Source organism: Plecotus auritus (genome assembly GCF_963455305.1).
Source record: "Plecotus auritus genome assembly, chromosome: 5".
Taxonomy (NCBI): domain Eukaryota; kingdom Metazoa; phylum Chordata; class Mammalia; order Chiroptera; family Vespertilionidae; genus Plecotus; species Plecotus auritus.
In genome coordinates, this window is record NC_137776.1 from 20,815,423 (window position 1) to 20,841,422 (window position 26,000).

The 26,000-nt window shown below is 40.1% G+C and overlaps 1 pseudogene across 1 annotated transcript; it reads left to right on the forward strand.

Annotated features, from left to right (window-relative positions):
• The first annotated feature begins 22,852 nt into the window (after positions 1-22,852).
• Positions 22,853-25,602, forward strand: LOC308249597 (zinc finger and SCAN domain-containing protein 4-like; annotated as a pseudogene). The gene is made up of 2 exons: positions 22,853-22,897; positions 24,387-25,602. The product of its transcript is annotated as a zinc finger and SCAN domain-containing protein 4-like (transcript).
• Positions 25,603-26,000: the final 398 nt, after the last annotated feature.

Sequence of the window (26,000 nt, forward strand, 5' to 3'; positions counted from 1 at the left end):
TTCATTCGTGACATGTTTCTTTGTCTCCACATTTTTCTGCTTCCCTGTGTTGATGGAGTGGTTTTCTGTGGTAGGTGACCAGTGGTTCAGCCTATCACCTGAGGTGGACACTCTTGGTGCACCCCTTTGTGGGCTGAGTGCAAAGTCTTGGTGTAGTTAAGCCTTGATTGCTGTTGGTACACTGGGAGGAATTGACCACCAGGCCAATTGGCTGTGAGGTCCTGCTGTGTCTATAATGGAAGAACTGCTGTGCTGGAGACACGCTTATGGGGAGGACTTGCTTCAGTGGGGCTTTGGTGCCCCTGAGTCTGCCTCTTGAATGTGTCACTTATGGATGTGAGTTGTTGAACTCTGGTGTCATCTCACACTGACCAGTAGATACAATAGCTTCTGGATCTCTAATGGGGTGCAGGTCAGCTACTGTCTGAGGCCACCCAGAAGGAGCTACAGGGAGAACTACAGTTTTCTCCTCTTTGCTTGGAATTTGGAGGTTTTGGAGTTGTCTGACCAGAGCTGCAGTTTGTTAGGTTAAGCTGCAATAGATCAGACCATTTATATGCAAAAGCCGCTGCGTGGAGCTTGGATGGGTTTGTAGATTGTGCAGGGCAGGGTCTCAGGGAGTCACTAGGCTAGGGTGTGGCAAACAGTAATGGCTGCCAGTCAGCCGTCTCTGCATCTCCACATTTCCAATTCCCTGTGTCCCATGCCCCAGTGCAGTAAACAATGATTGCTGGGCACACCTCTACAAGAAAGCCACCCTCACTTTCCGACCCGATGGCAGACAGTCCAGCTTCTCCCCGTAGGAGTTTGGGTCCTCAGCGTCTCCCCAGAGACTGGAATTCAGAGTAATCAGGAGCTTTTCTCCCTTCGGGTTGAAAAAAGCAGTGCACCCAGTCGCCTGCCGCCAGCCCAATTTGCGCGCCTCCGTACCTCAGCTATTCAGCGCTTGTGCACGTCTCAGTGCTCTTTTCTCTTTCCTTCTAGTTGTAGAACTTCCACTCAGCCAGCCTTCCCATGGTTCTGGGTGATAGACGTTTTGTCTTTTACTTGTAATTTTGAAATTGTTGTGTGAGGCAGCAGTTTAGGTGTTTACCTATGCCGCCATCTTTGTTCGCAAGAAACTGATTCTGACTCTGAATACAACATCCTCAGAAGTAACATTTTGCTGAGACCAGCTCAACAGAATAATATCTTCAATAAATCATGAAGTGACCCTGCAATGGCAGACTTCTGAAGAAGAAACACAATAAAAGTGTGGTCCCAGGAAAGTTTAGCCTTGCTTAGCTTTAGATTATATCCACATTGCACATACTTATCTCATTTGGCTAAATGCTGATAGCAGAGATAGAGCAATCCAAGAAGGTGCCAATGGAAGTCTTTGTTCCAAAACTTCCCTCGTTATTTGGATGCCCACTATGTCCTTTTTTTATGAGATTATCAGCATTTTTCCTTTCCTTGAAAAGACATTAGTGTTTTATCATTATCAGCAGTTATGGGAAATTCTTTGTGAAGCTAAGGTTATTCTTCTCTTTATATTTATGAGTTTTCTGTAAATTCAGCCTTTTTTTTTTTAGTCCATGATTAACATAATGTTTAAGTATTAGCAACTTTTAAAAAACATATTTTTTAAATTGATCTCAGAGAGGAAGGGAGAAAGAGAGAGAGATAGAAACATCAATGATGAAAGAGAATCATCGATCGGCTGCCTCCTACATTCCCTGTACTGGGGATCAAGCCTGCAACCCAGGCAGGTGCCCGGACCCTTCAGTCCACAGGCCAATGCTCTATCCACTGAGCAAAACTAGCTAGGGCAGTGTTAGCAACTTTTGCTAGTCATTTGCTTTGCTCTCAGATTCATTTCTTGCTCTTCTCTATATTGGAGGGAGCTCCATTTTCCAGGTTTTCTTGCATCTGGCATTTGAATAGGTTTGGTCAATAAAAGATACAGATGAGAGACTGGAGAACAGGAAGAAGGGAGAGAAAAAGTTATTCCACCTTCTCTTTTACTGCTTTGAGCAATATCTCTAACAGGGTGTGTTTCTCCTCTGTTGCTCCAACTGAGTTGTCCACCATGGATCTGTATGGCATGGGGCCTTGGCTTTGGAAATTCCATAACACTGATTTCTCCCTCCCTCCTGCTAGTAGTAGTAGCTTGTACTTTTGCTGGTCTCTGGTTTTCTCATCATCCTCAGCTTGCCTTTTCAAATCTTCCATTACCAGTGTAGGAAATGTCCTGTTTTAAAGTCCTCTGTTGGAAAGGTTTAGAATAATTTCTGTGTTCTGACTAAACCCTGACTGATACACATGTAGAATCTTTGTAAGATGTCTGAAAGAATGTTCTAGAATGCTAGAAATTTCAAAGATTTAAAGAGTAACAAATTCTAAATAATATTACTGAAACTATTTTTGGATTATTAATTGTTTGGGCATCTACAGTCATGCCATTAATGATCAGCTACTATGAAGCATAGACAAGGCCAGTTTTTTGCAAAGACCTTAACCTCTGTAAGGATAGTGAGGAGTTTATTAAGTACAAACACTACATATGGAAACTTCTTTGGGTCTTTCTTTAGAGTCCTGTCAGAGTCTCTACAGAGTTTAACATAAAGAATTAGTAACTGGCCCTAACTGGTTTGGCTCAGTGGATAGAGCGTCTGCCTGTGGACTGAAGGGTCCCAGGTTTGATTCCGGTCAAGGGCATGTACCTTGGTTGCAGGCACATCCTCAGTAGGGGGCGTGCAGGAGGCAGCTGATCGATGTTTCTCTCTCATCATTGATGTTTCTATCTCTTTCTCTCCCTCTCCCTTCCTCTCTGAAATAAATATATATATATATATATATATATATATATATATGTATTTGTTTAAAAAGAGTGTCCTTTAAAATATTAGTAACTGTATAATTAGATTAGTCCATAGTACACACAATTTATCCAATGGCACCTTAGTTGACTTAGAACCCCAAATATCTCCTCTGTTTTTAAAACAAAAGTTTTCTTTTTTAAGTTAAGTTTATTGGGGTGACATTTGTTATAAATGTTTTTTTTCTAATTTGGAGTAAATTACTACAGTGTCTGAATCTAGATAGAATGACACAGGCATACTTTTTGGTGAAAATTTTCAGAGATGTCATGAGAAATCTGTTACTGTCTTATTGAAACTACAACCTTCTACAGTTTTGAGTATCTTGGAAATTGATTTCTAATGTTATGAGACAGTTTCTCCCTTCAAGTGTATTTTGATGACAAATGAAAATGTTTCTGTAACCACAACACAGCTTCTGGTAATATCAGTTATTTGATTATTATAATCTTGAAGAATGATGAAGAGTGTTCATAGCAGTGAGGTAAAAAGGTTTGGAAAAAATGTTACGGAAGGGTCTCAACCATACTTTTAAACCATTTCTTTAACAGCATCTCCTGTTTACTCTGCAAGCCACTGCAATCTGTCTGCCAAGACTCACTCAGCTCTATCATCTTCCATCTCTACTGGAAGTGTCTTGAGAAGGCCATCAGTGATGTGCCATGCTAAATCAAGTCTTTTTTTCTTGAAAATCTCTTTCCTCTGGTCTTGGTTTTTTGAACCCTACTTTATCTTAGAGGTAATTAATTAAGAATCTCATTTTTTCTTCCCAAACAATGTAATAGCCTCCTGTCTTACTGCTTTTTCTGTGTTTCCTTTCTAATTTATCCTCCACTGTGTCATAGCATAGAAGACAATGTAGTATAGTGAAAAGATCATGGATTTGAAGCCAGAAAAACCTAGGTTTAAATCCTAGTTCTTCCATGTAAGTGACCTAATGCTGACCTCAATTTTGACACATCTGGTAAATATGAATAATAGAATTGACCTCGTGGAATTGTTTGCAGAATAAAAAATAATACTGTCTAGAAAGTGACTTTTGCGGCCTGGCAGGTGTTGCTCAGTGGATGAGCATTGAGCTATGAACCAGGAGGTCATGGTTCGATTCCTGGTAAGGGCATATGCCCAGGTTTCTGGCTCCATCCCCAGTGGGGGCGGAGGGATGGGGAGGTTGGAGGACATGCAGAAGGCAGCCTATAAATGATTCTCTGTCATCCTTGATGTTCCTATTTTTCCCTCTCCCTTCTTCTCTGAAATCAATACAAATATATTTTTAAAAATAAAGTGGCTTTTGCATGATATAAAGTCATTTTGAAGTCTTAAAAATCAACTCAGTTGTGAACATGTCTCTTTTCTATTAGTTACAGGATAAATTGCTGCCTCCTTAGCCGGGCACGCATAGCCCTTCACAAGCAACAGCTTCTTTTCAGTCTTTGCTTCTGTGCCATCATCCCATGTTCTGAAAACACAGATGGGCTTGTTTTTTTTTTTGTTTTTTTTTATATGTGGCCTCTGATTTATGCCTCCAAGCATTGCATATATGGTTCTCCATCTGTAATGTCCTTTGCCCTTCTATCTGAATGGCAGGCTCCCAATTTATTCTTCAGCACCCTATTCAAATATTATCTCCCAGATTGCTGGCCTCATTCTCCTAGGTAAAATAGGTGTTTGGGATTATTTGATCAACCACTTCATATTATATGAAGGCAGAGAACCTGGGTTTTCTAAGTTATCCGCTAAAATAGGTCAAATTCTCTAGTTTTTTTGTGTTTTTTTTCACCACACCCTCTGTTTTCCAGGAGACTGACTCAGAGATTTATTCACTCTATAGGTATTCTGGTAGCTTCGTTGAGGACATGCAGTAAGATATGTACTATGCAAAAAACTCACTTTAGGTTCAGCCCATGACTGGCAGGTTCATAGCCTTTATTTTGCACTGGGTCTTAAAAGGAAAAAAAAATAACCACTTCTACTGAAACATAATTGCTTTAGTATACTGGCAAAAAAAGTGATTATTTTTACCTTTAGTCAGCATTTCCTGATGGTGATAATTCTGACCATGCAGCAAGATAAATAAAAGACTGTATATTTCATGAAAGCATTTTTAAATAATACAGATATGTTCATGTTCATTGTAAATGCGTGCACATTGAGACTATTTTAACCAGGTATTTGGGGAAAGTATCAGGGCCCACTATTTGAGGTTGGTGTTTCTCAGTGAGGCTGTTATACCAAAGACCAATGTCCAGTATTTTACTCCCAAAGAAAGGGTGTGACCTTTACAGCATCACTTCCTAATAACAATGAGTGGGCTATACTTACAAACTATTCAAGAAACCTAACACAAATCTCTGTTGGAATTGAGGGACTGGCATAAAAATAATCGGTGCTTTCCAGCAATGGTTTGGATTAAAGGGCAATGTTATTTCTCTTTTTAAAGCTTCTACATTTTCCGATTATCTCCTTGTTCCCCTGAGACGAGAAGAAAGGTGGAGTCATCAGAAGACCCAGATTCATCGATTCATCTTTCCCTTTTACCTTGGACAGATTACAAAAACAAAACAAAACAAAACAAAACAAAAAAACCAGGAAGAAAAGTATTAGCAATGCTCCTCAGAGTCATGCTGGCTTACTTTGGCTTATGATTTTATTTGCTCTTTTCTCCCAGCTTTGCCTTCTTTGTGCCTGTTTTTCTCTTTCCACTTCTTCTGAGTCATATGTTGACATAAGTCAGTGCAAAGCCTGGGGTTAGAAGACACTTGGACACGGAGCCCAGGTACACAGAGATTTTTGTCTGATAACACCACCAACACCCGCCAGCAGGCTTCCTACACTCGAGACCTAATATTTTCAAACACGTATTTGCCAAGCAGGTTGGCTGTGTACAGGCAGGCCTGCTGGTGGTTTGTCAGAGCTGGGATGCGTCTCTTTATCCTTCTGGCTCGTGTGCTTACTTCTCAGCTCAGCCACACTAATAAATATAGCTTCCTTTTGAAGAGGAGAGTCTAGATTTTTCTCCCTCAGGCTGTGGACAGAATGTAAAAGAATGAACTGCTTTACTTCTAAACTTCAATTTTGATGAAATACAACTCACAACTCATTTTAGAATTCAAAGCTTCTCAAATTTTGAACCGTTGCAAGTTTGAGTCTGAGAGGCTATGACAACTTCTTGGTCACATGATAGCTTTATTTCCCGTCTTCTCCAGTCGCAGTTTGGAAGTTAGGGGTACCCAATACTCATCATTTCTATCTGTTATTTTCAAGTGAACAGTGGTGACTTTCTATCCTAAGTCTCTTCTTCTCCACCCCACCCCACCCGACCCACACATTTTCACAAATTCTTTCTGCTCCATGCATAAGTGATGTAATTAGATATTTCATACAATAAATAAGAGGGAAGGAAACAGAACAGGAAAAATAAGGCAACAGAAGAGAGAAACAAAGTGAATAAGTGGACAATTTAAAATTTCCTGCTTTAAAATGTGGGAAATGTTACTAGGTATAGACAGTTTGGGCACAGTTATGAAACAAAACAAATAAAACTAGTAAGTTTTATTTAAAAAAAAACACCCTACATTTTAAGCCCTGGCCAGTTTGGCTCAGTGGATAGAGCGTCAGCTGTGAACCAAAGGGTCCCGGGTTTGATTCCAGTCAAGGGCACATACCTTGGTTGCAGGCCCCTCCACGGCAGGGCCCTGGATGGGGCTCATGTAGGAAGCAACCAATTGATGTGTTTCTTGCACATCGATCTTTCTTTCTGTCTTCCCCTCTGTCTTCTACTCTCCCTAAAAAAAAAAAAAATCAATAGAAAAAATATCCTTGGATGAGGATTAACAAAAAACAAAAAAGAAAGAAAGGAAAAAAATCTTAAGTTTCAAGATATGTCGCAGAAGATTTGTGAGTAAGGAATAACTAATGCGTGTCTGTGTCTGTCTGTCTGTCTGTCTCACTCTCTTTCTCTTTCACACACATACACAGGTGGGATTTGGTAATCAAAATTTAACCATGTAAGAGCAAGTGGTTTCATAGATAATGATTCTGAATTGGCAGAATGTCTCTGTCTTTGATTTAGACCAGACATTGTTATTTGGCTTTAGACGTGCCTCAAAGTCCCTTTTAGGTGTGGTCTCACTGAAGCCAAAAGCTTAAGGCAAAAACAGACATGCTTCTCCCTTTTGATGTTCATGCTACTTTAGCACCAAAATATACCCAGCATCTATAGTCTATGGTGGTAGACCCTCCATGATCACTTAACTTTAAACACGCAGATGGATAAATAGATGGTACTTTCTCTTACTCAGCACTGGCCAGATTTTACAAGAAAGCGCTTTCCAGTTTGGGGCTCCACATCTTAAGAGAACTCTGAAGTTTGGAGGAGATTCAGAAGGGACTATGGATGTTGATGAGAGGGTTGGGAAATGGAACTTATAAGAAAGAGTTAAAGACATTGGAATTGCTTATCTTGGAGAAGAGAAGAAAGGTAACCTAATAACAGTCTTGCAGTGCTTGAAGGTATGTAATATACATAATGGCTACCAGCTGTTTTCCTCTTCCATCAAAGAGAACAAGAGGCCAAGTTCTCACACCGCATAGATCAAACATAGGAAAATGCTTGTTGGTGGTGGTAACCGAGTTAACAAGATAAACTGGTAACTGTTGAATTTGTAAAAACTTTTCTGGAGTTATTTAAATATAGGATGTGTTGTGTGTCTCCTATTTTCTGGGAATTGGAAGATAAAATTTATGCACGGTTCCTAATGTTGCATCAAAATTTTTAAGTCTATAAGAACAGAAACTTATTTTAAAAGAGTAAGTGTAGATAATGGCCAAGAATCATAGACTCTATGATCTATTTTCCACGGAATAAGTGAAATCAAGACAAGGAGACATGTTCTCCATAAGTTTAGATGCAAACTTTTTAGAATGGTGCTCTGCTCAAAAAAGTACCGCTGCTAATTGACATACAGGAAGAGAAAATCAAGGAACAGCAGAGATAAAAAAAAAAAAAAAAATTACAATAGGCACTAAAACTATGAAGGCACTAAGAATCTCAGTTAGAATTATACTGGCACAGATACACACAAAACCCCAGGCTTTTATCTTTTCTATTTTTCTTTTTTATTACAACTGGCTAAGTTAATTCTCCCAAGTTGATCCATAAGTAGATCTGTGTCTGTGCAAAAATCTCTGTGCGAGGCAATATGACTTAAATATCCCTCCTATTCCCAAGCCCACAAGGTAAGCTGATCAATTCAATAATAAAAAAATTCAAATGCCTATCTAGTCTATAATAGCTGGTCATTTTGGTTATTTAATTAACCTCAAGGAAGAAGTAAAACTCATCCAATTTTTTGGCAAATTTCTATTTTGTGGTGTACTAATATCATAGGAAATTAGTCTCACTGTTTATCTGTTTTTTAAACATTGATAGAATGTACCACTTGATTTAGATGGAATATCAATATTCACATAATGCTAGCAAAAATCGGATTGATTACTATACTTACAGAAAAATAGTATCAGATGTTTTTCATGATGAGTATTATTTTTTTTATGTTTTTTCAGTTTTTTTAATTTTTTAGAGAGAGAGAAGGAGGAGAGAGAGAGAGAGAGAATGCATGTTCCATTCATTCATGCATTCATTGTATGCTCCCTGACTGGAAATCAAACCTGAAACCTTGGCCTATTGGGATGACACTCTAACCAACTGAGCTACCCAGCCAGGGATGTTCTTTTGATTTTTATCATACAAAATTTATTGTGTTCTAATTTCACCAGTTCTACTCTCATCAGTAGGAGCATTTCTTTTCTTTTTTTCCTGCTTCATTGAGAAATAATTGATATACATCATTGTATAAGTTTAAGACATACAACATGGTGGTTTGATTTATATATATATATATGTACTATGAAATAAGTACTACCACCAGGTTCAGCTAACAGTCATCTCATATAGATACAATAAAAATAAAACATTTTTTCTCTTTATGATGAAAAGTTTTAGGATTTATTCTTAATAACTTTCTTATATATCATACTAGAGGCCCGATGCTCGAAATTTGTGCACGGTAGTGGGGGGTTGTCCCTCAGCCCAGCCTGCACCCTCTCCAATCTGGGACCCCTCGAGGGATGTCTGACTGCCCTTTTAGGCCTGATCCCACTAGGATCGGGCCTAAACAGGTAGTTGGACATCCCTCTCACAATCCAGGACTGCTGGCTCCCAACTGCTCGCCTGCCTGCCTTCCTGATTACCCGTAACTGCTTCTGCCTGCCAGCCTGATCACCCCCTAACCACTCCCTTGCCAGCCTGATTGATGCCTAACTGCTCCCCTGCCAGCCTGTTTGCCCCTAACTGCCCTCCCCTGCAGGCCTGGTCCCTCCCAACTGCCCTCCCCTGCTGGCTTGATCGCCCATAACTGCCCTCCCTTGCAGGCCTGGGCCCTCCCAACTGCCCTCCCCTGCTGGCCATCTTGTGGTGGCTATCTTGTGTGTTGGAGTGATAGTCAATTTGCATATTACTCTTTTATTAGATAGGATAGAGGCCTGGTGCATGGGTGGGGGCCAGATGGTTTGCCCTGAAGGGTGTCCCAGAGCAGGGTGGGGGTTCCCTTGGGGCATGGGGCGGCCTGGGCAAGGGGCCTGTGGTGGTTTGCAGGTCGGCCACACCCCCCGGTGACCCAAGCGAAGGCCTGGTATCTGGGATTTATTTATCTTCTATAATTGAAACTTTGTAGCCTTGAGTGGAGCCAAGCCTCCTGCTTGCTCCATGGCCACAGCCATTTTTGTTGGTATTTATTTATCTTCTATAATTGAAACTTTTTACCTTAAGCGGAGGCCAAGGTAGGCCAGGGCTGCAGAAGCTTGGCTTCCTCCATCGCCGGGGGCAACTCAAGCCTCCTGCTCTCTCCAGCTCTGTGGCTGCTGCCATTTTTGTTGAGACTTATTTATCTCCTATAATTGAAACCTTGTAGCCTTGAGTGGAGGCCTGGGCTGGCCAGGGTGTGTGGAAAGCTTGGCACCCTCCATTGCCAGGGAAACCCAAGCCTCCTGCTCTCTCCGTGGCTGTAGCCATCTTGGTTGGGTTAATTTGCATACTCGCTCCTGATTGGCTGGTGGGTGCAGCTTGTGGGTGTAGCGGAGTGATGGTTAATTTGCATATTACTCTTTTATTAGATAGGATAGCAGTATTGACTATAATTATCAAGTTGTACATTACATACATCCCTAGTATTTATAACCAGAAGTTTATATTTTTTGATCACTTTCCTCCAATTCACCTTCCCCTCACCCTTCACTTTTGGTAACCACAACTCAGATATATTTTTCTTTTATTTTTCCTTTATTCCACATATAAATGAGATCATGCAGCATTTGTCTTTCTCTATCTGACATATGTCATGCAATATAATGCCTTCAAGTTTCATCCATGTTTTTGCAAATGGTAAGAATTTCTCATTTCATACAGCTGAATAATATTTCATTGAGTATATGTGTGTGTATATTTATATACACTTTTAAAATCCATTCATCTATCAATGAACACTTAGGTTGTTTCCTTATCTTGGCTATTGCAAATAATGTTACTATAAATATAGGGTTGCCAATATCTTCTCAAGTTGGTGTTTTCATTTTCTTTGGATATATTTTAAGAAGTGAAACTGGAATCATTCTACTTTTAATTTTGCCACAAACTATACACATAATGCTACAATAATCAAAACAGTATGATACTGGCATAAAAACAGACACATAGACCAATGGAACAGAAGTAAGTGCCCAGAAATAAACTGAAGAATATATGGTCAACTAATATTTGACCAAGAAGACTCAACAGAGACAGTCTCTTTAATAAATGGTGCTTGGATAATTGGATATTCACATGTAAAAGAATAAAACTGAACCCCTATTTTACACCACTCACAAAAATTAACTTAATATGGATTAAATATTTAAACTTAAGACCAAAAACCATGAAACTCCTGGAAGAAAAAATAGGAATAAAGCTCCTTAACATGGGTCTTAGTAATGATCTTTTGGATATATACCTAAAGTACAAACAACCAAATAAAAAATCAGCAAATGGGACTACATCAAACTAAAAAGCTTCTGTACAATAGAAGAAACCAACAAAGTGAAAAGACAAACTACAGAATGGAAAAATATCTGCAAACTATATCCCTGATAAGGGGCAAATACCAAAACGTATAAAGAACTCATACAACTCAACAGCAAAAGCAAACAAATAACCCAATTTAGAAATGGGCAAAGGATCTGAATAGACATTTTCCCAAAAAGATATCTGAAAGGCCAACAGAACAAGAAAGAATTCTCATCATCATTAGTCATTAAGGAAATGAAAATTAAAACCAAAATGAGATATAATCCCATGCCTGTTACAATGGCCATCATCAAAAGGCTAGAGATAAATGCTGGTATAGATGCATAGAAAAGGGAACTTTGTGCAGTTTGGTAGAATTGTAAATTGCTACAGCCACTAAGGAAAATCCTCAAAAAAGTATGGAAGATCCTCAAAAAATTAAAAATAAAACGATTTCAGTTTCACTTCTTAAAATATATCCAAAGAATGAAAGAACCATCTTGAAAAGACAAGATAAGTTGATTAGCAAGCTTGATTCTATCTACCTTATTCCCCTTTGCCATGTAATCTAATATGTTCGCCAGTTCCTGGCATTAGGACATTGACATTTTGGGGGACCATTATTCTGATTTCCACACTGGGCACATTTTACATATGTGTGTGATTCACAAATACACATTTAAGTCTTTGATATTAAATATATAATTTAGATTTAATAGTGTTGAGAAGTAGTAAAGAGGCATTTTGCCAATTAATTGGTTGGGTCTCTCTAATTCTATGGGTTAATTATTTAACTTATTGTTGAACTTGAATAAACACAATAGTAATTATAACTTTGGTTAAACAACTAAAACAACCATTTGGTTGGCAACAGGTCAATTAGAAATAGAATAGATTACAGACAGATTGGGCCTTTTGTGGAATCTTATCATTACAGTCTATTGATTTATTTATCCCAGAGTATTTCTATAGCCTAGCATACCTCAACCATTTGAAATGTTAGGTATTTTCTCTCTGGATTCTCAATTTTTTCTTCTACGGAATGCCCCAGCCCCCCTTGCCATATGCCCAAACACTCATTTTCCTTCTATTTTGTTCCCTAACATTATGTTTAGTAGAGAGGCCTTGATTTGTCTTACAGTGTAGAGAGATAGTGTGATTTTACTGTTGCCCCCAGCAGTAAAGTTGTAGTCAGAAAGACTACAGATGTGGAGCAGATGTGTATAATGATCATTTTTAAAATTCCATGTAGGGCCCTAATAAAACAGTGACTGTGATAAATGTTTATATGTTTGGCACTCACACTATTTAAACAAAAGCATCAACTATTGTGTTTTGCAATCAATTTTATATATTTCACTAAAAGCAATTTATGACTTTAAAAAATATTTTAGAACATTATGCTAAGTGAAATAAGCCAGTCAGAGAAAGATACATATCACATGATCTCACTCATTTGTGGAATATAATGAACAACATAAACTGATGAACAAAAATAGAACCAGAGTCATAGAAGCATCGAACAGACTGTCCAACCTATGAGGGAAGATGGGGGGTGAGGGGGTAAGAGATCAACCAAAGGACTTATCTGCATGCATATGAGCATAACCAATGGACACAGACAGTGAGGGGGTAAGGGCATGTGCTTTGGGGTGGGGACAGCTGGGGAGAGGTCAATGGGGGAAAAAAGATACTTATGTAATACTTTAAACAATAAAGAATTTAAATTTTAAAAAAGAATATATCAGACCTTAAATACACACACACACACACACACACACACACACACACACACATACACATACACACACACATACTAGGGACCCAGTGCAAGAATTCATATACCTTGAAAGGAACTCTGGGCCGTGAGGCTGCGGTGGGCACAGGGGCGGGTCTTGGCCCATCATCCGTGCCCCCTCCTGGCCCCGCCCACCACATCCCCAGTCTCCTGTCTGCCAGCAGGCCCGCTCCTACAGCCGCTCCCACACGCTGATGGCTCAAGCCCTGCTTGCACCCACTGACGGCGCGGAGTGATTGGGGCCAGCACCAGCAGCGGGTGCAAGTGGGGCCAGTGTAGTCAGCATGTGCAAGCAGCAGCTGCTGCCCTGATCACCCCTCAGGAGCAGGGGAAGTGGAGAAGCCCTCAGGGGCAATCGGGGCTGGCAGCTGCCACTCACATCTGCTGATGGCACTGAGTGATCAGGGCTGGTGCCAGGCACCGGCAGTGGGTGCGAGCACCAGGTGGGACCATGGTGCATGGGAGCAAATAATATTCAGTAACCACCAGAGGCTCGCCCCGATGACAGCAACCAGCTCCCTGCCTTGGTCTGGTGTGCCCCCACTCACCTGGTCCACCATCCCACCGTGGCCGATGCTCACCATGTTCTGTGCTCTGCCACCTGCTGCCAACGCCCTCCATGTTCCACGTGCACCCCCTGGTGGTCAGCGTATGTCATAGAGACCAGTTGTTTGGTTGTTCCGCTGTTTAGTCTATTTGCATATTAGCCTTTTATTATATAGGATATTTTATTGATTTCAGAGAGGAAGGGTGAGGGACCTCCTGGTTCATAGGTCAACACTCAACCACAGAGTCACACCGGCGGGGTGACATTGGGATTTTAATGTGCATTGAATTAAATCTGTCTATTGGTTTGGATAATATGGACATTTTAACTATGTTGATTCTTCCAGTCTATGAACACAAAATGTCTTTCTATTTCATTGTGTTGTTTTCAATCTTTTTAAGTAATGCTTTGTAGTTTCCAGTGTATATGTTTTTCACATCCTTTATTAAGTTAATTCCTAGGTATTTTATTCTTTCTATTGCAATTGTAAAGGAATTGGTTTGTTTGTATTTTCATCTATTTTTTCAAATTTCATTGTCAGTATATAGCAGTGGTTGGCAAACCACGGCTCGTGAGCCACATGCGGCTCTTTGGCCCCTTGAGTGTTCTAACGCCACTTCTTCAAAATAGACTTGCCCAGGCAGAAAACCAACTTCTGCGCATGGGCCATGAAGTTTTAATCGCACTATACGTGCGCTCCCGCACATGGTATTTTGTGGAAGAGCCACACTCAAGGGGCCAAAGAGCCACATGTGGCTCACGAGCCACGGATTGCCAACCACTGGTATATAGGAATGCGGTGGATTTTTGTACATTGTTTTTACATCCTGAGCTTTCAGCAATTCATCAAAATTGTTGTCCTGTGGTTTTACCAGTTTATGGCTCCAGTAGCTTCTGCTCCAGGAATTTTAAGTGTCTTAAATATGCCCAGGCATTGTGATATGCACAAGGAAGGTTTACAGCACTTAAGTTTTCCAAACTTAAATTAATGAAATATTGTGGTTTTTATTCAACACTAATTATTTATATTTAGTATATGAATGCTTTGCTTTTATAGTCATTAAAATGTACTAAACAGTAGTCAATTATTTGTTATAAACAAATACCTTTTCAGATATAATGGTAATAAATGCTAGGTATTCATACATACAGCCATTTTATAATCCACTAGAGGCCCAGTGCTTGAAATTCATGCATGGAGGGGGATTCCCTCAGCCTAGCCTGTACCCTCTCCAATTGGGGACCCCTTGGGGGATGTCCGACTGCCGGATCGGGCCTAAACCGGCAGTCGGACATCCCTCTCGCAGTCTGGGACCACTGGCTTCTAACTGCTCACCTGCCTGCCTGACTGATCACCCCTAACTGCCCTCCCCTGACAGCCTGGTTGCCCCTAACTGCCTCTGCTTGCCTGCCTGGTTGCCCCCAACTGCCCTCCCCTGCCGGCCTGATCTCACCCCCAACTGCCCTCCTCTGCTGGCCAATTTGGTTCTGATTTGGTTCTGATTGGTTTCTATGCCAGTCAGCGTCAGAAGCTCCACCTCCTAGGCAGCCATTGGCTCCTTACATTCACCTAGATTTGGTTCTGATTGGTCGGTTTCTATGCCAGTCACCATCAAAAGCCCCGCCTCCTAGGCAGCCATTGGCTCCCCACAGCACCCAGATTTGGTTCTGATTGGTCAGTGTCTATGCCAGTCAGTGTCAGAAGCTCTGCCACCTAGGCAGCCATTGGTTCTTCACAGCACCCACATTTGGTTCTGATTGGTCAGTTCCTATGCCAGTTAGCATCTCTGGGCCTATCAACGGGGCCTGATCAGAAGGTGGGGCTGATCAGCAGCCCCAGTGGAGGCCTGGAGAGAAATGGAGGCTGGATGCTGACCAGACTGGGAGAGAAAGAGAGATTCAAGTGCTGATCAAAAGGTGCCACAGAGGCTCAGCAGTCCCTGCTTCTCTCTTCAGGCCTCTCTGTCCCTGATTCGCAGCCCCCTCAGCAGTCAGTGCTGGGACACCTCACTTGCAGAAGAAGCAGGACTGACTTTGGGTTGTTTGAGCCTTGGTTCTTACTGGTCATTATGACCCAGGGTTTTTATATATTACGATAATGGACCATGCACAATAAAGTTATGAAATTATATTTAAAATTTGAATTTTAAATAAATTTAGTTATCTATTTGTGGGTACCATGTGAAAATTCCTGACCAGATATTCATAAAATTTGTAGGGTGTTATTTAGAAAGGTCTGATTTGAAACTTAAGTTATGTGGCAGGCCATAAAAATCACTTTTGTAATATGCTGTTGATAGAAAACAATAAAACACTGATTTCAGATAGGTTCCCCCAAATGTCAAGTCATAAGGGTAGGTGCTCTGCAAAGCAGGTGTGATTTGTTACCAAACTCCTTTCTCTTAGGCAGCTCTTTTGTGGATTCTCTAGGCAGAAGTACAGTGTGAACCTATTGGTTTCTTTTTTGTTTGTTTGTTTGTTTTTATGAATGGTGGTTACTGAGTCTTTCAAACAACCCAGGATGACCAACATGAGATGTGGGTTCTCTCTCAATTTCTCCACCATCCGTAAGTCATAACACCTGTGGTTCTTCTGTGTGGGTCACATGGCCTTTCTTCTGCACATGGGAAGGAATGTAATCTTCTGTGGGAAAAGGAGACTCAGAAATAGAAGCTATTCAAGAAAAATGTGCTGAGTAAACCAGAAGACTGAGCAGAAAACTTTTTCTGATATGGTAAAGGGTAGTAACTTGGGAAGAATTGTGCCAGCAGTTAAACAGTTGTTTCTGAGGCTGGGAAAATACAGACAATCTATGTGTAGGAGGGAATGGGTGTTTCAGATTTATTAACATGGATTTAAGGGTTTAGGGTTATTTGTGTTTGTGGTAAAGAGCTCAGACGGAAAGTCTTTGTTTACTGCCTCAAGATTTAGTAAGTCAATTGGTTTCCTGTGTTCTATCTCGTCCACAGATACTTTTAAAATAGAATACTAGATTGCATGCATGAAGTTAAGCAAATGTGGAGTAGGAAAATTACTTCATTGAAATAGACTTTAGGATGTCCTTAATTCATATAAACATTAGAAAATTATCAGAGTCCTCACCAACCAAGGAGAGAAATGTGTAAGGCAAGACTTCATGCTATGCAAACCTCTGTGGTTAGAATGAATATTTTGTACTTATGGCAAGTCCATTTTAAGAATACCTCCCAAATCAGTTCTGTATTGAGTGACAGGGGCAGGGGGAGTGGGGGAAGGTTGAACAAACCAAATAAATAGCTAATATTACAAAGACATCCTCATGTATAATAAAAATTTAGAAATAAAGGGCAGTTCTACATTTGACTTGGCTTTAGATAAAATACAAAATAAGGAAGAATGGGAGGCCTCTGTTTTAGAAAGATAGGGTGACTACAATTTAGGAGATAAGACAATTGCATAAGCAAAGATTTCAAGAGAATACATGAGAGGAAGTTGCAACGACAGAAGAATTGATTTAAGCATTTCACAAGAATTTCAGAAGAACCAGGGTCAAAATGCAGTCATAATCTGCCAGTTTTCAGCAGGAGGTAGGAGGCAGCCAGATGAAAAAATGGTGGGAAGATAGTCCAAGGACATCTACTGACTCAGCAAACCTTCCTTTTGGCTTGAGGAAGAGCTCCAGATGAGGGTCCTAAATGGGGTGCATATTTGGGAAAATGTTTTAGATTTCTGGTGTCTAGAGCTGGAGTTTTGATGTAACTCAAGTCTGAGAGAATTTACCTCTTATTTTAATCCTGCTTTGAAAATAAAATCTTAATATTTGTTAATATTTTAAACTTATCAAAACCTTTGATGGTTACTACATCCTGAATTTCTGTGTGTCCATGATACACTCAAACAAGTTGTGAATGTGACAAAAAGTGAGAAGAGAGAAACAGAATGAATATTCCTAGGCTGCAGTGAAGTGGAAATCAAGGCAGGATGTAGCTCTGGCAACATTTTAAAATCAAAGACTAAAACCTGCAGAGGCTGTGATGGACTCAATCATTGGATGTGACTCAACCACACATGTTTCTGGCTGGGACATATTTTTAGCACTTTGTATGGAGACTGCTTTTTATTCTCTCAACTTTGATCACTTTGGTGTCAGGATCCGAGTGATTTAAACCCAGTGGTCATCTCTCAGCCTTTTCATAAGATTAGTCAGTTTTTCAAGTCCATTAGGTAAATGGCATAAAGTTTTAGTTTTAGGCAATTACACATTTTACTCAAAAGACCATGGGGATTAATGGGAGAGGGAAAATTTGCATTATATCCCTTTATCCTTTTTGATGAATTTTTCATCAGTACTTAAAAACCTTTTTGATATGTTATTAGAAATTAGGACAAAGAGTGGAGAGACCTTCTGATAGTCTTTATACTCTCCTGAAATCTGTATGACCAGTGGGAGGGTAACGAGAGAAAGAGGTTTGCCCTCTGCACCTTCGTCTCCCTTTATCCATCCCTCCCACCCAACTGTGTTGCCTTTTGCTGTGTAGAGCCCCACCTTTTGGCTTGGCCACCAGAACTGCATTTCTTTTGAATAAATGTCCCACAATCCAGAATTTGATCTTTTCCCTTTGCTCTGCCAATACTTAACTGTCCTGTTTTCTCAAGAATTAGCTGTGACTAATCTGTTAAACTATTCAATCTGTGAAACTAATTGTGCGAATCTATTAATGAGTGATAGGGGTTAGCAAAACCCATGGACACAGACAACAGTGCAATATGCCAGGGGTGGGGTGAGGGATAGAGGAGGTCAAAGGGGGGGGGAAAGGGGGGCATCTGTAATACTTTCAACAATAAAGATAAAATAAAAAATTAGATCCTTCTTCCAGATACAACTGGTGGTTGATACATAAATTAATCTCTCTGGCTAGAAGCAACTAGAAGTTTTTGCTTAGTGTGTTTTCCTGGAACCATTTAAATCACAAATTCCTTATGCCCATTATTCTGTCTGAATATACATTAGAGAAACCATTCATAGACCACACACAAAAAAAAATAATAAAAAACAGTGAAATTATGAATAGTGTTAGAAGATAAAGAACACGAAAAAACTGATTAACCCCAAATCCAGTTGGCACATGAGAATGCCCTCTGACCCCAGAGACCTAGAGTAAAGCAGAAGCTCATAGCTTCCTCAGGCTTTGGAAGTGTAATCAGACGATCTAACTTTCAGGGTAATTTATCCATTTGCTCATTCTTTTATTTCTTCATCATTCACATTTCCTGTGCAACATGTGATTAAATACATTAATAGCTCTGTCATTTTTACAGTTGGAAAGGAGGAGTCAATTTGCAACAGAGAAAAGCAAAACTAGGGATCTGAAATAAAGACATTCTAAGATGCTTTTTCCATGTAGGTGCAAATAATCTTTTATATTTATTTCCCTAAAATTGACATAGAAGAGAAGAAACAATATTTTTAATGTATTTTTATAAATATGCACCATTTGGCCCTGATCGGCTTGGCTCAGTGGATAGAGCATCGGCCTATGGACTCAAGGGTCCCAGGTTTGATTCTGGTCAAGGGCATGTACCTTGGTTGCAGGCATATCCCCAGTATGTGCAGGAGGCAGCTGATCGATGTTTCTCTCTTATCGATGTTTCTAACTCTCTATTTCTCTCCCTTCCTCTCTGTAAAAAATCAATAAGATATATTAAAAAAAATAAGTAAATATGCACCATTTAATTACCAGCTAAAAAATGATAGTCTTATTCCATGAAGAGTTAGCATGGGTTTTAGGGTAATGACAATTATCAGTATTAATATTTATTGAGTGATTGAGTAATTATTACCTCTCGAGTACTATGTTGTGTTTTTGAACTACATTTCACTAAGGATGTGGAAGAATTATCTCTCTAAGAATGTATCATCAGAGTACTTTGTTTAAAAGTTATTTAAATTATAATTTTTAACTTTTTATAATGTTCAACTATTTCTTTCTTTTTATTTAATTGTATTTTTTGAACTGAAAAATGTTTTCATGTTTCAAAAGTCCCTCCTATAGAGTCTATATTTTTACCCTATATTTTTGTCATTCATTCATTCATTCATTCACAATGAGAACCATATTTGGTTCTAGATATTTAAATATAGCAGTGTGCTGGAAAGCAAGATCTCTGCCTAGTTAGGGAAGATAGATAAAGAACAAATAACTAAAGAGGAAAATTTCAGAGTTCTATGGAGAAACTCTTAATAAGACAGAAACTATGATTACGGGTAGAAAGAGCTATTTTCCATTAGGAAATCAGAGACAGGCTTTCTGAGGTGGCCTTTGGACTGAGACTTAAGTACAGATTAAAAGGAGTCAGGTGTCTAAGCAGAGCATGCCCTGTACTATTCGGGAGTAAGTTGGTGCCAGAATGCTCCATCACACACAAACTCCTTATTGTGCATTTCCTACAAACTAGAACATTTCCTTACATAACTACAATATAATCATCAAAATTAGGAACCTAATATGGCTTTCTTATGATACTCTAATTCTCAGACTCCATTTCCTGTATGTGACTAATTACTGCTCCTTAACCCAAGCAAATTCCTTATGCCCACTCCTTATTCCTCAACCCAACACCCTGCTCCAGACATCCCATCCCCTCACTCCCCATGGATGCCCTTCTCACCTGCTTGGATTCCATTATTCTGTAATTGGTTACCTGTGTGTGTGGACACCAACTCAGATTTTAAGACTCCAGACCAAGCCAGTGCTGCAGAGTCTCTCTGCTTTCCTCGACCATGGACACCATTTCCAACTTGCCCCGGCTCCAACACTGTGCCAATTATTTCCACCTCCAAGTTGTGTAGACACTCTTCTCACTTGACACTCCATACTGGGCTGACCCCTTCTTGGACATTCTTCTGACTCAGTTCAGGGTTCATTACCCTATTTGGCTGTCATGCCCCATGAGTTCACACTGCTCAGGCTCTAATACATTTGCACAGGTGCTCCTCCCCCCACTAAGGCCCCAGCATCCCATTGTGCATAGCTGTCCATGTAACTATCCTCTTCACTGTCTTGGGCTTCTGCACCCTGTGCTGGGCCAATGTGGCTGCCCCCTCCCGCAGAACACTTGACTGTCTTGTTCAGCCTCACTTAATGTTCAGATAGAGCTCAGGAAGGAAAGAGAAGGAGAGGGAAGGAAATAGGGAGAGGAAGAGAGAAAGAGAACATTCTGAATATCTTCTAAAGTTGGGTAATATCATACAGAGAAAGACAATTAAAAAATATATCATACAATAATCAAATTAAACTCGTGATACTTCAAGGCTAACCTAAAATGCAGCTTATGAAATTAAAGAGTACCATGACTTAACTGAGAAAAACCTCTAAAATAAAAATTAGAAAAGCATACTTAACGCTTTCAATTAAACCTTAAAGAGATTTTGTATAGTTTTAAAAATACAATTTACAAAAATTTTCAAAAGAATGACTATTAAGCATTGGAAATCTTTATTTTCCAAATAATGTGTTATGATTTTAAGAAAAAGTAGAAACACTTTTAGAAGGCTTGCATTTTTTCCAAAGGAAATCTTAGAGGAAAATAAATATCAGTCTGATATAAAAACTAAGTAGTTTGGGTAACTGTTATGGAGAAAAACACCAACACCTATTACTTTTATTACCAATAAAGTGAAATTTTATTTTTCCCCTCCATCATTGTAAACACCACTGTTTGCTGTACGCTTTGTGAAGGAAAAAAGTGTCATTTCCCAATGTCCTAATGGTTCCAGGTACCAGCATAAGGAGATATATTTAAGACAAGAATCTCTTTCTGTATTCCAGAGTTTTGTCTCACTCAACAAAATAATTATTTGGGAAATGACTAAAGCGTGAAAGTGAAGAAAAGAGAAAAAATACCACAATGTGGAAGTTATTTATAAGTTGGCATATAAAAGTGTTATACTAATAGTTATTACTTGGAAAATTCTTGCTTAGTAGTTAAACTCATATTCTTCAGGTCTGTCAGTCTCAGGAATTAAAACAAAGTATAACAAAAACATAGTATACAAAGAGTGTTACTGCAATTTCAAAAGATTCTGATTTCAGATCTGCATAAGCTATATGAAGTAGAAAACTTAAGTAATCTAAATAATTTAACTTTAGAACATGTCTACCTCAGGTCTTTGGTATTTATTTAGACTACCTTCAGGCTCTGGATAATTACTGGTAGCTTATCCACCTTTTTCATTTTTACCTGCATTAAGAGTAACTTTGTTCCTCAGTTTTATGAGCCTTCAGGGGCCTTTGAAATATGCAGATGCCTCAGGTCTCATGGGCAAAATGCTCAGTGGCATAAAGCAGGCCACTCTTGCCTTTAGATGCTTGTAAGATTATATTCTCAGCAAACTAGCATGATACCCTGAAGGTGTTAGCTGAGAGATGGGATGTCTTAATATAGTATCAGTGAGAGGGACAATAATTTAGGTCGGTTGTTAGGGTAACCTAGAGCCAGAGATGAAGATCCTTGTGTAGGAGAAAACTATAGAAGACCCAGACCCTCTTTCCTGAGGATTCTGAGCTTCTGAGTACCGTGTCCTTATTAGGTCATGGTCATGGTGACTGGCCACAGTAAAACTGAGCCTGAGAATACCAAGAGATGGCCCAGTGTATCCCCTATGTACTATAGATATTTCTCCTTTTACCCATGTCATGGCTGTGCTACCTCCTTGCAATGATCAGGGTCAATTTCCCTCACCAGTGTGGGAGCTCCTGTGTGACAAGGTGGCAGCCAGTGATTTATGTTTAGAATGACTCTTACTGTGTCCTCCCGGTGGAAAAATTGCCCCTTCAGAAACAAGAGACTAAAATTGCTCAAGTTGAACTCAGAGTGATGGTGAATGAGGTCATTCCTACCTCCACGCTTTGGGTCCTGGGCCCATATTTTCTAGTAATTGGGAATACAGGACCAATACAATGGCCATTGGTTAAAATTCTATGCTGTATCTTAAAGGATAGTGCCCCATCCTCATGAAAAGTCATCTTTAAGATGGTGCCTCAGCTATGTCTTTAAGAAGTCATTCTGGGATGTCGGGATATCAATATATGAATTGGGACTAAAGTTGTGGTAATCATACCGTTAAGTTCTGGATGACAGGATAACATGGTATGTGGCATGACCTGTAGATCCCACAGTCAACTGCTCTCCATTGCACTCCTTTGGCTATAAAGTGTGCCCCTTGATCCAGAGTGATGCTATGCAGGATACTAAGTCAATGAACCTGGCAGGGGGGCTGGCCGAGGCACTGTGGAAGTAAAGGCAAGCCCACGTCTACCAATAGAAGATATGTCAAGCTTGGTCAGGATAAATGATTGTTTCTTCCAGGATGGAGGTGTCCATCTTAGAATGCCATTGTTAATCTATGAGGCAAATTCCTAGGCACTAACACGCTAAATGGCTTTGATCACCCAAGCATACTCCTGAAAAGGTTGCAATTGTGAGCTGTTACTAGTAGCACCTACAGCAGCTAGTCAAAGAGATTTCCAAGCATATGAGTTTTAGCCCTTCATATTATCTCCTGGGGAATGGGGATAGTACTCTCAGATGGCCACAGAGGCCAGCCTGGTAAGGTAATTAAGTGAGGCATGCCAAGTGGGAGCTATGGCCAACTTGAGAGCTAATGCCTAGTCTAAAAAGGAAGTGCCAGTTTATTATTGCCAGCATTGTTGCCAGATTTTCTAATTTCTCATGAGTATATGACAATCCAGATTTATTTTCATACAAAATCTCTCCATTTTTAAAATGTTGACAATCATATCATCAGTTTTTCTAATAGAAAACAGATACTCAAATATTAGGCTAAGTGGAGGAGGGAGAATGGTGGAGAGTAGACCTGCAATTGGTCATTGCACCTGGAAACTACCCAGTACAATGACCAATTCAAGTTTTTATAAAACACTCTGGGTCAATAGCAGGTAAGTATGGTATTAGCCTGCTTGAGCTGCCAAAACAAAATACCTGTACCATATACTGAGTAGCTTAAACAACAGAAACTTTTTTCTATGGTTCTGGAGGCTGAAAGTCTGAGATCAGAGTGCCAACATGTTTGGTTTCTGGTGAGGGCTCACTTTCTGGTTTGTAGTCATCCACCTTCTCATTGTTTCTTACAGGTCCTTTCCTTGGTAGATGCAAGTGGAGATGAGAGAGAGAGAGAGAGAGAGAGAGAGAGAGAGAGAGAGAGAGAGAGAGAATGTCCTTTCTTTTTATAAGGACATTAATTCTATAGGATTTAGGTCCTTACCCTTATAAGCTCATTTAACCTTAATTACTTCCTTAGGGCCCTCATCTCCACACTGGGATGTTGGGATTTCAACATATGAATTGGGGGCTGGTGGTGGGGGGGTGATGGTAATCATTCAGTCCATAATAGACATCAAATAAAATACTCAGAGAAAACAAAATAAAACATGTCTTCCAGCTAGCACTGAAACACCAGTGTTTGACCTCTGATACAAATTGCAACTGACATAAAAGGCTGGCTCTAAGTCTGATGCATTTGTGTGTCCCAAGCTGTGAATCAGACAGTATTTGGATCACAATATTTGATTTACTGTTTAATTGATTACCCCAAGTTTTCACCTGTAAAAAGAAATAATGAGAAATCTTGGAAAATTACAGAACTGGAAAATGTGTTGCTGTGCTTTTCACTTGAGATGAATTATCTGGTTCAACAAGTATTGATCAAGTAATTTTCTTATTCTTTTTTACTTCAAACTGAGCTCTGCATTCAAAGGCAGTATGCAGAGGAACAAAAAACTAAAAACAATGTAGAATTGGAGATGAATCCAGTGCAGCCAGCCAGTCACACAGCAGCTCAGCCTTTGGTCAAGGATTGCCCAGTTTGAAGTTCAATCTTCTCTAGGAGCTCACAGTCTGTTCAGCATCCACCACTATCAACACAGGAGTTCAAGTATTGATTCCCAGAAGTTGAGTCTCTGAGAAATATTGCTAAGAATGGATTTAGATCTTAGACCCTCATTTTTATCTGAACCGTGCAGGGATGACTGTGGATCAGAAAATATGGACTTTAAACCTAGCCAAAAACCTGCTCTTTGAAAGGCGGGGGGGTTGGGGGGGGGGTCCTCTGGGTTCCAGAACACTCAGCTCAGCTCATTTCAAAACAGCAATAAGTCGTGTGCAAGGCAGGAACTGCAAAGACTCTATAAGTCATTTCAGTAGTGGCTAAAGCCAGAAAAACACAGCAAGGATGAAATTGTTTTTCAAGTGGTCCTGGCACAGTTTATGTTCAATAGGCATTGCAGCAACAGGTCCACATTGAAAGGAAAATGGGAATCAAGTGGCAGAAACCTGGAAACATTCATGGCAGACCTGAGTTATGATTACATGGAGCACCCTGCCTTGGTCCACGTCCACATGCAGGGACAGGAAGCTCTCTTTTCTAAGAATATGCCCTAAGAGAAGTCATTGTTCATCTAACAAAACAGTTGTCAATAAGATCCCTAATAGAGGCAAATGTGGAGAAACCCTCCTGGACTCCCCAAGATACTTCTCTGCAAACAGGACAAGGAGATGAAAGTAAAAATAAATGGTGGCAACATTTCTTTGAAAACTACTGAAGTATTACTCATCAAGGCAATCAAATAGTTTCCCTACTCATTATCCAGGAAGAGTATTGTCCCAGGCCTGAGGAGAAAGGTGTTTTTTTGGAGAATCCACTCAGCTACAAAAGAGCAAGTCTAGGCACCTCCAGGTCTCAGGAAAGAGCCTCTTATCAAGATATCCTCATGGAGGTGGGACTGGCATTTTTCTGCTGGACCAGGTCTTCCTGAGTTTGTTCTTACTTACCAGAGCAATACAGGAAACTCCACATGTAGGGGGAACCAAGAAAGATTCCACGAAGCCCAAGAGTCATACCAATGTGAAAAGTGTCCCAAGATCTTTAGGTATTTCTCTTGGGTGAAAGTCCATGAGAGAAGTCACAATAATGAGAGGACATTTATTTGTGCTGCATGCAACAAAGGCCTCTTCCAGGCCTCAGGAAGAAGCATCAGAAGATTCATGCATCAGAAAATTCATGCATCAGAAGATTCATGCATGAGAGAAACCTTTCAGGTGCAGCATATGTACCAAGTCCATCAGCCACAGAACCAACCTTCTGGCTCATGAGAGCATCTACATGGAAGAGAAGCCCTATGTGTATTCAGTCTGCCAGAGATGCTACCACCAGTCATCCACCTACCATCACCCCCTGAGTACACACCAGAGGACTGCCTTCAGACATGTTTCCTCCACACGAGAAGCCTCCTTGATGTAGTGCAAATTAATGTCATATTATGTACATTGCCATAGTACTACTCTATTTAGAACATACTTTATAACCTTGCAATTATATTTTCCACTCATTGTTTCCTCCACTAAAATATAGGTTTAAGGAGGGAGGGGAATTTCTGTTTTGTTCATCAACAGTACCTTACATGCCTCGAGTGTGGTTGGCACATTTCAAATGATTAAAAATAAATAAATAAGCCCAGCCGGTGTGGCTCAGTGGTTGAGCATCAATGTATGAACCAGGAGGTTAAGGTTTGATTGCCAGTCAGGGCACATGCCCAGGTTGCGGACTTGATCCTCAGGTGGGGGTGTGTAGGAGGCAACCAATCAATGATTCTCTCTCATCATTGATGTTTCTATCTTTCTCTCCCTCTCCCTTCCTTT